Source organism: Amblyomma americanum, chromosome 9, assembly GCF_052857255.1.
Source record: "Amblyomma americanum isolate KBUSLIRL-KWMA chromosome 9, ASM5285725v1, whole genome shotgun sequence".
In the NCBI taxonomy this organism is placed as follows: domain Eukaryota; kingdom Metazoa; phylum Arthropoda; class Arachnida; order Ixodida; family Ixodidae; genus Amblyomma; species Amblyomma americanum.
Genome location: NC_135505.1, coordinates 90443592 through 90459471, shown reverse-complemented (window position 1 = coordinate 90459471; position 15880 = coordinate 90443592). Strand labels below are relative to the sequence as shown.

Below are 15880 nucleotides of genomic sequence, written 5' to 3'. Positions count from 1 at the left end.
CCGCTACCTTGGTGTAACCATTACAAATGATCTCTCTTGGAAATCACATGTCATTTCCATCATCGCCAAAGCCAGTCGTTCTCTTGGATACATTCGTCGTAATTTCTCTGTTGCACCATCATCCTTCAAATTATTAATGTATACAACCTACATTCGTCCACAACTCGAATACGCATCATCTGTTTGGGATCCCGGCCAAGTAACTCTCATACAGTCCCTTGAGCAGTACAAAATCGCTCAGCCCGGTTCGTCTTAAATAACTATCAAAGGACAGCCAGCGTTACTAATATGAAAGCATACTTGCATCTTCCGCTCTTATCAACTCGAAGAAAGCTATCTCGCCTCACACTGTTTCATAAAATATACCACTATAACTCAACATTGCGCTCTTTGTGGATCCAACCACCATCATACATTTCATATAGCCGTAACCACGGTCAAAAGGTCTACATTCCACACTCAAACACGGTTGCCCATTCTAACTCGTTTCTTCCCAGGACTTTTAATGATTGGAATAACCTATCCGCATCACTAACAAGTATAACTGGAGAAAAATACTTAAAATCCGCGTTGCAAAGCTTCTTTCTTGCATAGTGTTAAACCATTTTTCATTTGTCAATCTTCATTGTGTACTGTGTTCCTTGTTACATTTTTATTATATTTTTGACACCAATGCCGCCTTAGAAATTATATTTTGCACCTTGTTATATTTTCTTTTGTTTTATTGTTTTCTTCCTGTGCTCACTTTACTTTATATATGTATCCGCCCCTCCCCTCTGTAACATACATCTGTACCCTGAGGGTATCTTAAATAAATAAATAAAATAAATAAATAGCTATAAACAAAACACACCTTCTTGAAATGTTGATTTATTGCATGCTCACTCGGCACCAACAATTTATGGAAATAATGCAGATTTCTTGAAGAATGATTAAAATTATTTTTTCATCAGCTATGGACGCATTCTTGACACTGGCTTCTTGCACGATTTGAAGGCATTGTGGATTCCTTCTTGACAGTTTTCGCTGCAGTAGACCATTTAAGACGATTAACGGGATGCATCCCCTAACGGCTTCTTTCCTCTCTTCCTTAGCTCTTCATTCAACTGCTGTCTTGTCATTTTATAAATGTCTGTTTCATTCATGTTGCCGTTGTACAGATCGTCATAACTGCCGCAGAATCCAGTCTCCCACATATCGTTTTGATAACAGATGCAATCTCCATTGCAGGCTTCGAATGGCTTGTAGTGGCGGCACTGTTTGGATAAAAATAACCAGGTTGTTAAAAAACTTACAAATTAATAATACAAATGAAGCTATCGTTTACCTTATATGTAATGTAGTAAGCAAGAAGGTCTACAAAAAAAAAGAAACTGCGTCTCAGTTCCTGCGCTTCGAAATCTGCTTTACATTCTTATCATTTACTTTCTCAGTGGTTTTGCAGATTTACACGGAGTACAAGTAATTATTTTCTATTATCTTCATCACCGTAATTGTGTTCAATGCAGAATAAAGGCGTTTCCCATACCCCTTCAGTTAAAGCCTTGTTTTTTGTGCCATCTGCGGACAACTTATTTCCTCAAACTTTTCATCCGCGAACCTCTCCTCCTGCTACGCTACCTAATTTTGCACTCACATCTCTTACCATCCAGCATCATCGGCTATGCATTCCCTGAATTACATATGTTGCAGATAGTTACTCCTTTTTGACTTCTACAATGGTATGACTCCGGAAATTTCTTCGCCGTAAATACCGCAACGATGGAAAGTAACAAAGATATGTTATACGTATTCACAGGAGAAAATGCACTAGTTTACCTAGCAACTCTAAGTCAATCTTCCTTACTAGCACGTCCTCTAAATCATCCCAGGAAATATTATCCAAACATTTAAGCAGTTTTCCGTACAAAAGTATACGCTTGGGGAATCTGTCTCTGACCGCACCTTGAGTAAACGAAAATACCTTGTGTCATGGCGCTTTTTGGTCGCACACGCCTTTGCGCCATAAAAATTTACTGTCATCACCATCATCAAAAAAGTGTATACTGCCGCCTCATTGGCATGCACTCAAATCAACAGAGTTCGCGGGCTCTCCCGCCGTCGCACAGCTGCAGCCGGACATGCACTGTCCCACTTGAGTTCATGAAAGTATACGACCGCATATCTTATGTAGGGTAAGCAGATTGGAAAAGGGTAAATAGAGTACGTAGGGTACATAGGGTAAGCAGATTGGAAAAGATCTCGACTGAACTTCGTGTACTTGTAAAATCATGGGCGTTTCATGGCCTCCACCATGTTGTGGCAGCTCCTTTTAAGACCTCTTCGGCGCTATCAATATGATTACTGTAGCTTTGCCTGATTTTTTCTGCCTTTAATTGCCAATTTTATTTCGCATACGTTGAGCAGTTTAATTGCGTGTTACCTCGGCCCTCTTTCGACCTTGTGCAGCTAAAGTTTGCTCATACATCTCAAACTTACTCTGCCAAAGCTTGTCAGTAGCAAACTTGAATTGCACAGTGAAAGTTTCTGTTACACCTCGTGACAGCTAATAATGTAGGCCTTGCTTCTTCCATTTCCTTGAACCGAGCGATCTTTGCTGGCTTTATTATGACCTGAGTATTTCTTAGTCATTACAAAATGCCTATTTTTGTTTATCGTAATCATCTGTTATGATTTTTATAAATGTCTTCTTACAAGTGTTTTCTGAACAGGTTATTATCACGAAATTAATTTTGTTCAAAGAAAGAGTCGCTTCGGTCAATAACACATTTGAACGAATGAAAGTTATAGGGAGTAACAACAAGCCCCATTGTTTATTCAATACCTGGATGAAAATAAATGCCAAAAATATAACTTTCCTTCGCACTGCGAACTGAACGAATTATCAGAAGCGGTGGGAGGCGGTTTATAAGCGGGAGCCGGGGGAGAGCAGTGCAGAAAAATAATAAGCACTGTTTTATTAACCAGTCTCCAGTGTACGTACTGAAAAACGATGCACAGTGTGTCTTCTAAAAGGTAAGCAGGATGCAGCTTTTATTCAAGTTAAGCACACGAATGTAGTAGTAGGTCTTTTTAGAAAAAGTGCCGCTATTTTAAGCACATTGCTTGCCTCCTGCTTTTTCGTTAAGGTTACATTTATATGAAATGATAGCGGCGCGGTAGAGCATCCGCCTCGCGTGCAAAGAAACCGGGTTAAAGTATTGGTCCAACGCAACTCTACACCAGAATAAAAAGAATGGCTGTGGTTTAGATCTGGTTAGTCGAGTAGCGATAGCTACAGACCCGCGGCTGCGCTTAGGCCAAAGTTTCAGCACGTCTTGCAAGGCGGGCTGCCTTCACAGACGCAGAACTCAATCAGCATTCACCATCAGAGGTCGGCGCTGCAGATTCATCGTTAGAGGCCAAGCGAGCCCGTCTAGCGGCATCGCTTTCACGGTCTTTGGCCAACCGTTCGGCACGTTCCTCTTGAGTCTCTTCGGCGCGCTGTCTCCACTTCATTTCTAGGGCGATCCCTCGCCTCCTTCAGGCTAGCTGTTTCTTACCATCCATACTGCGGCCTCAGCCATGCCTGCGGCTACGCAAGCTTTCCCTTTCTATACTCCCGGTTATCACAGCTGCGGAGGGCGGCGTGTGATGTCGTACAGAGGACACAGCGAGCGCCCAACGGCTCAAACCCCTCAACAGAATAAAAGTAACGACACCTCCTCCATCCTCCTCCTATGCCAGCGCTCCTACTCTCGCCACCTCTTGGCGGCCGACGGTGGCGGCACCTAGGCCGGGGGATGCTAGCAGACGCTCCCAAATCTCGCCTTTCGGCGCGCAGCAGACCGCGCGCCCGAATGAATTTTTTGCTGCGCGTTTTTCCTTGGCTTCCGTCGAAATGGCATGATGGCATGGAAGATCAAAAAATCAGTTATGAAATAACTGCCGCGACACACGCTGCGCTGCTTTATCGAAACTTTTTGTCTTGCGATCGCGTTGATAGCGGAGCACACGTTCGAAGTGGAGTGCGCGAGCGAGTTCGTGACACTATAGCGAATATACTCAGCGCGTTGTGTTCCCAACGCTCGTGCTTTGGCGCGCAGTGGACCGCGCGCTCGAATGAAATTTTTGTTTCATTTTCTGCCTCGAACGCGGCCGCATGGCATAGCAGGTACAAAAATTACTTACCCAAATAACTGCCCCGAACCACGTTGCACTGCTTTATCGCAAATTTTCGTGCTGCGATCGCTGTGATCATGGTGCACACGCAGCAACTACAGCAAAAATTTCCGCGGCAGTGCGCAAGATGAAATTTAGACCAAATACGCGAGCAACGTAAACATAGGAGCTCAAACAATATGAAGCGTAACTTTCGAGTCGAGCCTGCGAACGAGTCTTACTGCAGCCTCGTCGACACGCCACGAAATGCGTGCAAAATCATAGCTGCGCGTGCAGAATCTAGCAGAACTGGCACGGTGGGCATAAGACAAGAAGAAGCACAGCTTTCGTTGCCAAAGAGCGAATGAGTCTATCTACAACTATGCCAAACAGCATTTACTGCGAAGACTGCAGTCGCTCGCGCTTTGCACTAAATGACCCGAAAAAAAAAACACGACTGACAACTGAAGAACGGCCACTAACCTCACAAAGTTGAGGACACAGCACATTATCGAAGTTTGCCAGGCCGATCCTGTGAAGCCAGACCTCTCGGCGAGCCGCGTTACTTTTTACGAAAGGAATACAAAAAATATTTTCCCACTGCCTCCTTGGTTGTTGCATCTATACGTGCAACAGAAGCTCGGTCTCGCCGCAACGCGTAGACGGCCTCAATGATAGAAAAACACTTCCCACCAAAACTCAGTCGCAAAAAAAAAGAAAGAAAACGGAGCACGATTCCTACACCCCCGAGAATAGCGTCGGCGTCTGCTGCGGAGCAAAAAAGCGCGCGCTAACACGTCACTACGGCGCCTCGGCCAATGGAAGGCTCGATTATCCGGTGGACCGCAAGGAGAGGGAAGCCGGAAATTTCAAGGCTTTGCGTTAATTTTGCTTAATTGAGGGGCTTTACCACCGGCAGGAGCGGTGGCCGAGCGGCGACCGCGACGAGCCGAGCTGCTGGAGAATCGAGGGCCGTGGTGTGACGAAACAGTTCGGCGCGGCTCGAAGTGCGGCGACGGCGAAGAGGCGAAAACCTTGCGTAATGTAGCTAATGCTACAAAAAAACTCCGCGTGTGTATAGAATTGCATGACTAGGGGTAGGGTGCGGCCTGATCTAGGTGACGAGAACCGACAATGCACTCGTTAGCCAGAATAGGATTAGGACACCCTAGTGTAGTGCTTGTCCACAACCTCCTGTATGCCTAAACCAATCACCTTCGCCCTCTGTCCCCCGAGGCCGCCCTCTAACGCAGCGGAAGTAGCTAAAAATCCCCGGTTCTAGAGAGGTCACCATTCGAAACTGAATCATGCAGCGTTTAACACTAGAGCGTATCCAGGGAGACTAGTGTGGCAAAGCTGTCCGAGAAACTAGCAGCTACTACATGGAATGTCATAGGGTTATTGACGTTAGGAGGACAGATGAGGCGTATTCAGTGCTGGGAGGTGGGCACGTACAATGCTAACGTTTATTAGCGGAGAGTCGAGAAGAGTGTGTGGGATTCTTTATCAATCGTGACATAAGTGGAAATACAGGAATTCCACAGTAATAATGAGTAGGTGTTAGCTATCACAATTTGTCTTAACAACAGGTATAAATTAGGGGTAGTGCAGGTTTACGCGCTTACATAATCAAGTGAGGAAAAAAATGCCGAAAGCTTCTATGAAGACATAGAATCGGCAATGAACAAGGTTAAAAAGTGGTTGTGGCTCAACTCAAATGAGCCAGGATACACAGAGCGAAAGGTTTCTTAAGCAGGTTTGGACACAGTTTAGCTTTGGCTCACCTTTATTGTGTCAAGACTTCAGCGAGAGCTAATTATTTAAGCGAGAAAAAATCACGCTATGAATCACGTGCCACAACTGCTAGAGCGAGCGTCCACAGCTGCTATCGGAGCAGCGCCGGGCGTGACTGCCAAGCGCTAGAACAAATCACCTGACGCATCGCAATTCACAACTGGCGAGGAGGAGCGGCGCTCCAGCAACGAGCGCAGCGGCGGACGTTAGTGCCAAGCGCGCAGCTATACGACGAAGGTGAAAATGGTGTTCGAGGCTCCTGCCACGCGCGATTTTGCGCATGTGGTGCGCCTCCCGTTAGAGGTCAGATCAAAGATCCAGATGACCTTAAGGCTGGGCATAGGAAGAGTAGGGCTTTCCGTTCGGACACCAAGTACACTATGCTGATTGATGACTTCCACGCCAAGGTAGGAAAGAAACAGGCTCGAGATCAGGCGGTAGGCCACTGTTACAGAGGCTCCAGGAATAACAGGGAGGAGTGAGACAATTCTCAAAGAGAAATGTTTACGATAATGAATACCTTCTTCCGTAAACAAAAGAACAGGAAGTGCACGTGGAAGAGCTCCAATGATGCGACCGAAAAGGAACGAGGTATCATGCTCTGCGATTACCCTGGCATCGTCTAGGACGTGCATGTCATCAGAAAAGTGCTTTGCAATGATCACAGGATGATAAGGTCTCGAGTTAGCATATAATTGAAGAAGGAACGTGAAACTAGTAAAGCTGAAGTGCATTAACGAGTTAGTGAAGAGGAAAAGTAGAGGAATTCAGGATATCATTTCGGATATCATTTTACCTGATGACTGCGACCTCAACAATCAAGCTGTCAGCGATTATCTCACAGTCATCATTAGAGTGCGTTGAAGAGTTAGGCGATAGGATTGTTCAACAGTATATGGACAGTTTAATTTAGCTCAGGAGACCAAACATGTGATTAAGAAACTCGAAAGCATGAAAGCATCGAACTCCATAGGCAGCATAAAACCGGCAAAGCATAGGTAAGTATTATATGAATAGAATCGAGCATGCTCTAAAGAATGAAGGCGCATAAAGGCAGTGAACACAAAACTAAGTAGACGCACAGATTATATGTATTCCTTAAGAAACTAAGGGGGTAATGCCATTATGAATATTGACAATACAGTTAAAGTAGCCGACGAGTTCTACACAGATCTATACAGTTCGCAATGTAATCAGGACGTCAAGGAAATAATCATTATCATGTAGCAATGGGACTTTCCTTGATTAACTAGAGATTAAGTAACAAAAGCATTAGGAGCTATGCAAAGAGGGAAAGCGACTGGTCATGATCAGGCAACACCAGAACGCTTGACGGACAGAAAGGAGACTGTGCTAGAAAAACAAGCTACCCGGCTAACGCAATGCATTACACCCTAGCGTGAATAGAAGCTTCGAAAAACGCTAAATTAAGCTTAATCCATATGAAAAGAGGTGTTAGAGAATTTTAAAATTACAGACCGATCAGCTCATTGTCCTCTGCTATAGGGTACTTACTATGCTAATAGGTAATAAACTCGAAATCTTTTGCCTTTATTCAACCAAATTAGCAGGTAGGCTTTCGAGAAGGACACTTGACAATGCATCATATTCAAACTACCAATCATGGGTATCGAAACGTTTATAATAAATTGAACTCCCATTATAGCCTTCATAGATTACGGCAAAGCATATGACTGTGATGGAACCTTACCAGTCATGCAGGCATCGCGGAATCATGCTGTAGAAGTGCCTTCTGTAAAAATACCAGAAGACATCTATCACGGCTGCATAGCTACCATAGCCCTCCATAAGGTAAGCAACAAAATAACAATAAGAAAGAGTGTCAGGCAGAGAGATCAAATGTCGACAATGCTATTCACTGCCTGTTCACAGGAAGTGTTCAGGTAAGCGTTTATGAAAAATACTCAGCAATCTGCAAATCCCTAATGACATTGCTTCGTTAAGTCACTCGGGAGATGAACAGCATAACATGATTAATGAGGCAGACAGGCAGAGCAGAACATTGGGTCTAAAATTAATATAGAGAAAAGGAATGTAATATTCATCGGTCTCTGAAGGGAACAGAAGTTTAGCATTGTTTGCTAGGTGCTGGAAGTGGTAAGAGAATACGTCAGCTTAGGCTAGGCAGACACGGCAGATCTGAAACATGAAAGCGGAATAACTAGAAGGATCAGGATGGGGTGGAGTGCACTCGGCAGGTTCTTTGAAATCATGTTTAGCAGTTTGCCATTATCCCCAAAGAGAAATGTATACAACAGCTTTATCTTACCGGTACTTACCTACGGGGCAGAAACAAGGAGGCTAACGAAAATGGTTTAGCTTATTTTAAGCAGAAGGTGCCGAGCTATGAAAAGAATAATAATAGGTGTAATGTTAAGAGACCGGAAGCGGCCGGAGTAAGTGAGGCAACAAACGCACGTTAATAACATCCTATAGTGAAAATCAAGAGCAATAAATGGGCTTGGGAAAGCCATGCACTGCGAAGACAAGATAACCGATGGTCTTTAAGGGTAACGGAGTGGAATCCGAGAGAAGGCAAGCGTAGCAGGGGGCGGACGAAAGTTACGTACGCGGATGAGATTAAGAAGTTTGCGGGGATACAGTGGCCGCAGCTGGCATAGGACAGGGTGAATACTATAGGTAAAGGACAGGCCTTTGCCCTGCAGTGGGTGTATCTGGCTGATGATGATGAAGAAATTTATTTATTCTTTCATAGGGGCAGAGGTTCACGGCATCTTGGTGAGAGAATTGTATTTCACATCAACATTCCCCGACACCGAAAAAGGAAAATATTTTTTTAATTTTTTAGTTGTGGGCTCTATAATTTCACTTGTGTACTGTACTCACTTTTAACCAGCAAGATAAGTGATTGGGAAGGACTGCAAAACTTTACAGGGCGATAAGATATGTGATGGGGCAGTTGTGCAAATGCATTTGTATTTTCTCCTGTGAATACCTTAGTCTGGAGAATTGATGCTGAAAAATCCTACTCTACGCCGACTTTGTACAGGCGAAGTTTGTTTTTTTGAGGGTCCACAGTGGCAATGGTTGGATAGACAACAACGTAGCTAATATAATTGGGTTGGGAGGCGGCTGGTGTGTGGTTCTGCATGGAAGCAGTCCCTACATCACCGCGGCTAACAAGCCTACTTCACCGCGGCTAGCTTGACCGCGGCTAACTTCATCGTGGCTAATAGCGCTGGCTTCAGTGTAAATATCAAATTGGCGCAGTCGGGTTGAAGTGGCGAAGGATATTAGGCGAAACCAAAATTCGGCACAGTGTGTGGAATTCGTGATTCAAAGAAGGCCAGGTGGATAGATTGGATCTTCCGTCGAGTGCCTGGGTCAAAGATGTGGTGTTCGAGGTTGAATTCAAAATGAAGCAACAAAATTGGGCGCAGTGCCTGACAAAGCTAGGAATATGCTTCAGATATGTTTGCCTGGGAAATGCACTAATTGCATGAAATTTAGTGAGTTCGGGAAGAGTGCTATCCTTAGAAACAACATGTATTAAAATGCATTTTACTGGGCAGAAAAGCTGTGAATTTTTATGTCGAGCTGAAGCCCAGCGACTGAGATGAGTGAGGGCGTTCTTCGGTAGTGGAGAAGGAATGTCCGTTGAAAGGACAACAATAATATTAGGATAGGGAATGCACGTCTGCTGCTTGAGGCCTCACAGGACAGTGTGCAGCATTCGTTAGAAAATTGCGCGGGCATTGCAAAGAGCAAACGGCATGAAGTTGGACTCGTATAAGCCGCCAGGTGCGATTAAAGCAGTTTTTTGGCTATCACCTCGAGCCATCGGTACGTGCAAGGAGCAAGAGCATAAGTCCAAAGAAGATAAAAACTTGCCTCCGTGGGTGTGACCTGGAGTATAGAGTTCTTGTGCGTGAGCTGTAGTACAGAAGTGAATCGAACCGGTTTTCTTTTTCACCAACGCAACTGGAAATGCCATGGCCCGCTAGTGGATAGTACGCTTCCCCTGGGAAGTCCATCGTCCGCGTGACCTCGAAGGACGCGGCGCTCAGGTGCCGGTACGCAATAAGGGCACTGGCTCAAAGGGGAGTATGTACCGGTGTCGATGATGTGAGCAACGACGGCCGTATGATCCAAAGCAGCGTGAGGGAGGTCGAACGAAGGACTGTAGCTCCGGAGGAGGAAAACTTGTGTGGTGGTTACGGATCGCTTCCAACGTTCCGAAAGCTGAACACATCAACGTCAAAGGGTACATACGAAAGAAGCCAGGTTCTTCAATGCACTCAAGACATTCGGCGGGAAGCTCTACTGTCTAGAAAAAATGGATCAGAGACGTAGTTTTCAATCTGACCATCGTGAACCTTGAGAACAGCAAAGATAAATTGAAGGCAGGCATTGTGGAAAGCACCGTCAGAAGATCTGAAGAAAACATTTGAATTAGTGACACTAGCACCTGACAGTGGTACGAAGGGGGAAAGAATGATGTAATACCGGTATCAGACATGAAAAGGTATTTCGCATGACGCTCAAAGAGTCGTCATGCAGGGGGAAGGGCAGTTTGCGCGCGTGTACAGCCACTACCGACAAAATGAGTCGGTGTGTCGCATCCTAGGTTTATATGGTCTGATGAGTGAGATAGTACAACCGATTGTATAGTGTACTTTTTTGTTAACCCAAATGTGCTTTTTGGTATATGACAAATGCACGAGTCTTGAAAAAAAAAACCTAAGCATACTTTGAATGCGTCAGGAGCCTCTCTGGTCCGCAATGGCGGCGCTGCCACCAACGGCGCGCTGCACCGCGCGCTTCCCAGATGTAAAGGGGGCGATTAAAACGTCTCTCTCACTCTTGTGCGTCCCTTATTCACAACGCCTTGAAAACGTAGTATGGAGTTGGTTCTGCCTGCTGCGTGCTTGTCTTACGGGCTGCGCGCTACGGCACTTTGTGAGAGTAAGTGCGGTGGAGAAGGCCAAGCTGCCTGGTGCACTTGCAAGTGTTGTGGCACTGAAAATTGCCTAATCGGTGATAGCCTTTGTTAATTATTTTTATCCTCCACATTAAGATGTCCAAGAGTGTACATTACGCTGATAGACAGTTTTCGTACGGTGATAGGTCCGCAGACAAGGTCATGATTTTAATGCGTTGTTTTTTGTAGAGTATACACAAGATAAAAATGTTACCTAGACTTATTCAGTGCACCCATGTGCAGGACCAGCGCCCATTGCGACATGTGGAGCATTTGTTCACCGTCCTTTGAAAACACAAAATAGACCACAGTTACGACTTTGAAGATCTCCTCGGAAAGGGAACTTAGCCATCGTTCTATTACACGATATTTCAAATACAAAGACCACACTTCTCTAGTAATAAACGACTGTATATTTGTGTGCGGCGTTATGCTTCTTTATTGGATGCTCAGTAAAAAGGTTCAAACACTTAGGAACCACAACATTTTCGGCCTTCCTTTGTCCTTAACTTAAGCTGAACCTTTTTCTTTAGCCTGCATGCTTCTTCCCCTAGGTAAGTACCGGCGAAATGCAGATCTTGTATCGCTTTCTCCTAGAGACTATTAGTGAACTGCCATCTGTACTGCGAGAGAACCAGTAAAATTCCCTGCACTTCACACTTATTTCTATACTTATTTCCCTCTCGTAATCCGGATCCGTAGTCACTACCTGCCCTAACAACATGTTTTCTCTTAGCACTTTCAGCATGTCGCTATCACTTGTCAACTGCTGTTTTCTTACGACACTGTAGGGCTTTTTTTTTGCCTTTGTGCATAATAAAGTTTATTCCCACCATTCTCCTCTACCTGCTTAACTAATCGATCACGCTTTGTTATTCATCTTCTGAGTGACTTAGGTATGGCTTCAGAAATGGCAAAGCCAGCAACGAATTGTAGATTACTAAGGTATTCTCCATTACTTTTATCTCCAATTTTTCCCAACACAAAACACTGTACAGCTCTTGTAAACACTCTCTGAATAGCATTTATGAGATCATATATCCCATCCTGACACCCTTCCTTATTCTAATTTTATTGTCTCCTTCCTGGAAACCTACCCTTGCTATGCAGCCGTTATAGATGTCATCTAGTAATTTAACATAATGCTTATCTTGACCCAGATTCTGTAATGCCTGCATGACTGCTGAGGTATATACTGAGTTAAATGCTTTCTCGTAACTACATATGTAGGGGTCGGCGATGTTCTGAAAATTTTTCTATACCTTATTGATAGTGTGAATACGATATACGTTCTAGTAGCCTTTACGAAAACTCCATGATCATTTGGTTGATTGATGTAGATGATTTCGCTAAGTCTATTAGTGATTGGCTGAGTAAATTCTTGGTAGGAGATCGAAAGTAAGCTGATCGCTTGTAATTTTCAAAGTCCTTGACGTTCCCTTTCTTATGAATTAAGGGGATGTTAGCGTTCTTGAAGGGTGTCGGCATGTTCGAGGTCAAAAAGCATGGCATATAAAAGTATAAAGGATGGACAGTTCTAGCGCAATCTCACCACCGCCTACACGAAGCGGGGAGCGGGGCAGTTACGTAGCGGCGCAGAGGCGGCAGTGGGAAGAGCAGTCTGCGGTGTCTCGGAGATAATAACAGCACGATTCAGCAAATCATCCGCTCAGATTCATCTAAACACCGCGTCCTCACTGTGAGTTAAAGTATGGAGAAAGATGGGCCCATGATGCGGAATAATGCACGTGTGGAGCGGCGACGTCTTCTTGAGGCAATTCGGTGCCTCCTGCGGATAGCCTGGGTATACACAGCGGGACTATTACCAGCAGTGAACGGGACAAATTGTCAGCCTGCGTAAGATGGTGCGTAGTGCGTCGAGCTCACACGGCTCGGGCAAGACATGTATAATAATTCGCATTGCGGCACACATCACCAAGTCCCCGGGGCTTGCTACGGATCGTACAGCCCAAACTGCTTGTGTGGAGTCTATATATAGGAGTGTAGCGCCCTCTATCAGGTGGCGCCGGGGACCCGGACAGCGCGCGCCACCCGGCGAAGAAAATAAAGACAGCCCCTGGTCGTGGCTCGAGCAGCCACGGCTCGCAGTTCTGTTCTTCTGTCGGTTCGCAGCAGCGGTCTTGTTCCTTCACTCCTGAGGCCTTAAGCCTACAACTGGTGACCTAGGACGACCTATGACCAATCCCTCAGCATCCATGAAACAGGACTCACGTCCACAGGACGTCTCGTCTCTGCAGGTTCTCCTCCTACCTTTCTGGCCCCAGAAGCCATTAGTTTGGTACCACCAGATCGAGGCGCAATTTTGCCTTTCCCGCATCAGCTCGGAGAAGACGCGCTACTACCATGCCGCCACGAGCCTTCCTCCTGACGTTGCCAGCGAGCTCTTGGCCGTCCTCTCCGCCCCCATGGGCGCTACACCATATCAGCACCTAAAAACCAAGGTGCTGGAGAGATTTATGCCGTCGGAACGCACCCTCCTCCACCAGCTCTTTATCGAGGAAGACCTTGGCGACTGGCGCCCTTCCCAGCTTCTGCGCCGGATGCGACAGCTTCTCGGGGAGCGCGATATCCCCAAGCACTCAGCGTTGCTTCGGGAGCTTTTCTTCCAACGCCTTCCCCAGCCCATCCGCCTCGATCTTGCGGCGGCCGGTGACGTCACCCTCGAGCGCCTGGCTGAGCTCGCCGAAAACCTTAATGAGGCGACCTCCCCGTCTGATACTGCTGTTTTGCCGCCTACAGACCACGGCGATTTCGCGCCTTGAGGCCCGTCGCGATGAGCTTGCCGCCTCAGTCGCCGCACTCCAAAGCCCGCGCTAGGAGACCCGGCCGCCTCGTCTCGATCATCGCGCTCTTTCGCGCACACGACAGGCTGGGAGTCCCAGCCCTCCGTCTCTCTGCTGTTACCACCAGCGTTTTCTACACCGGGCCACGAAGTGTACACCACCTTGTTTGTGGCCGCGAAACGCCAGCCAGGATAACTAACGGCGGCGTGTGTCCCCGCCAAGCGTCCGAGCCACCTGTTTATGGTAACTGACAAGTTCTCCGGCACTCGGTTCCTTATAGACGCGGGCGCGGAAATCAGCGTGGTTCTACCGACTAAGGTTGATCGTTCCAAGTCATCAGGGCAGTGGCTCCGTGCTGCCAACGCCTCATCTATAGCCACATATGGACTACGATCTCTCGCCCTCGACTTCGGGCTTCGCCGCACTTTTCGATGTATATTCGTCACCGCTTACAGACGAGGTTCACCCGATCATCGCCTCGCACTTCTCATACTTCGACTTGGACGCCAACGTGCGACGTCGTCGCCGTACCGATGGTCTGACTCATCTCTCCATCTCGGCAGTCTTGTCCGACCTTTCTACCATGGGCATCCGCACGCTGATACCATCCTCTAGATTTGAAAAAAAGTGTTCGTGGATTTCCCGGAGCAGGCAAAGCCATGCAACCTCACTCAGGCGCCTAAACATACGGTGACACACCACTCGTAACCCGGGGTCCACCCGCAGCTGCTCAATTACGCCGCTTGTTTGGAGACCGTTTAGCTATCGCCAAATGTACTTCGACCACATACCGCAGCTCGGTATTATCCGCCCGTCGTCCCGCGTGTGGGCGTCTCCACTGCATCTCGTGCCCAAGCGTGATCCCGGTCATTGGCGTCCCTGTGGCAACTATCGGGCATTGAATGCCAAGACTGTCCACGACAGCTATCCGCTGCCCCACATCCAGTACTTTGTGTCGCACCCCGCCGGCTGCACCATCGTTTAGCAAAGTTGACCTGGTTAAGGCGTATCACCAAATTCCCATCGGACCCGCCGACATACCTAAGACTACCATCACGACGCCCTTTGTTTTGTTTGAGTACGTGCGGTATGTCTTTTGGACTACGCAATTCGGCTCAAACCTTCCACCGGTTCTTGGCTGAGGTCACGCGGGGCCTACGGACTGTATTCGCGTACCTTGACGATGTCCTCATCGCCGGCTCTACGCCTGAAGATCATTAACAACACCAACGTGCTTTGTTACAAAGTCTACAGCAGTACAGCCTGGACACGCCGCGGTGGCTCACTGGTTAGGGCACTCGACTACTGGCCCGGAGTTCCCGGGTTCGAACCCGACCGCGGCGGCTGCGTTTTTATGGAGGAAAAACGCTAAGGCGCCCGTGTGCTGTGCGATGTCAGTGCACGTTAATGATCCCCAGGTGGTCGAAATTATTCCGGAGCCCTCCACTACGGCACCCCTTTCTTCCTTTCTTCTTTCACTCCCTCCCTTATCACTTCCCTTACAGCGCGGTTCAGGTGTCCAACGATATATGAGACAGATACTGCGCCATTTCCTTTCCCCAAAAACCAATTAATATTATTAGTAGTAGTACGCCCTGGTTCTTGTGAACACCTCCAAGTGTGTTTTGGTATATCTGAGCTCGAGTTTTTGAGTCATAACATATCCTCAGAGGGTATCCGCCCTCTCTCGTCTCACATCTAGAGCATCGAGAATTATCCCCAGACTACAAAACTGCGCCACTTACGACAAATCCTGGGACTCGTGAATTTTTCCAGCCGCTTTATTCCCCACTGTGCCGAGCTGCTTCGCCCGCTCACCGACCTACTCCGGTCAACCGCTGGCACGTCCTCCGCCATTTCTTGGTTTTGAGAAGCGCGGGCCGCCTTTACTGCCGCAAAGCAAGCAGTCGCGAACGCCGTGCTTCGTCTCAATCCGCGAAACAACGCCCCTACGAGATTGATGGTGGATGCCTCCAGCTTGGCGGTCGGAGCCGTCTTACAGCAGTACATTAACTGCGAGTGTAGACCATTGTCTTTTTACTCTCAGAAGCTACTTGCTGCTGAGACCCACTACAGCGTCTTCGGCCGAGAGCTACAAGCCATCTACTCCGCGATACAGCCCTTTCGGCATTTTGTATAAGGATGTTAGCTTTACGTGTTGACCGATCATCAGCCACTG

At 47.0% G+C, this 15880-nt stretch overlaps 1 long non-coding RNA gene across 1 annotated transcript in view; it reads right to left on the bottom strand.

Moving 5' to 3' along the window:
• Window positions 1-854: 854 nt before the first annotated feature.
• LOC144105012 (uncharacterized) overlaps window positions 855-15880 on the bottom strand; it is a 36058-nt gene continuing 21032 nt past the window's right edge. The window contains exon 3 of the long non-coding RNA XR_013308684.1: window positions 855-1256. This is a non-coding gene — a long non-coding RNA (uncharacterized LOC144105012). The remainder of the gene's footprint in view (window positions 1257-15880) is intronic.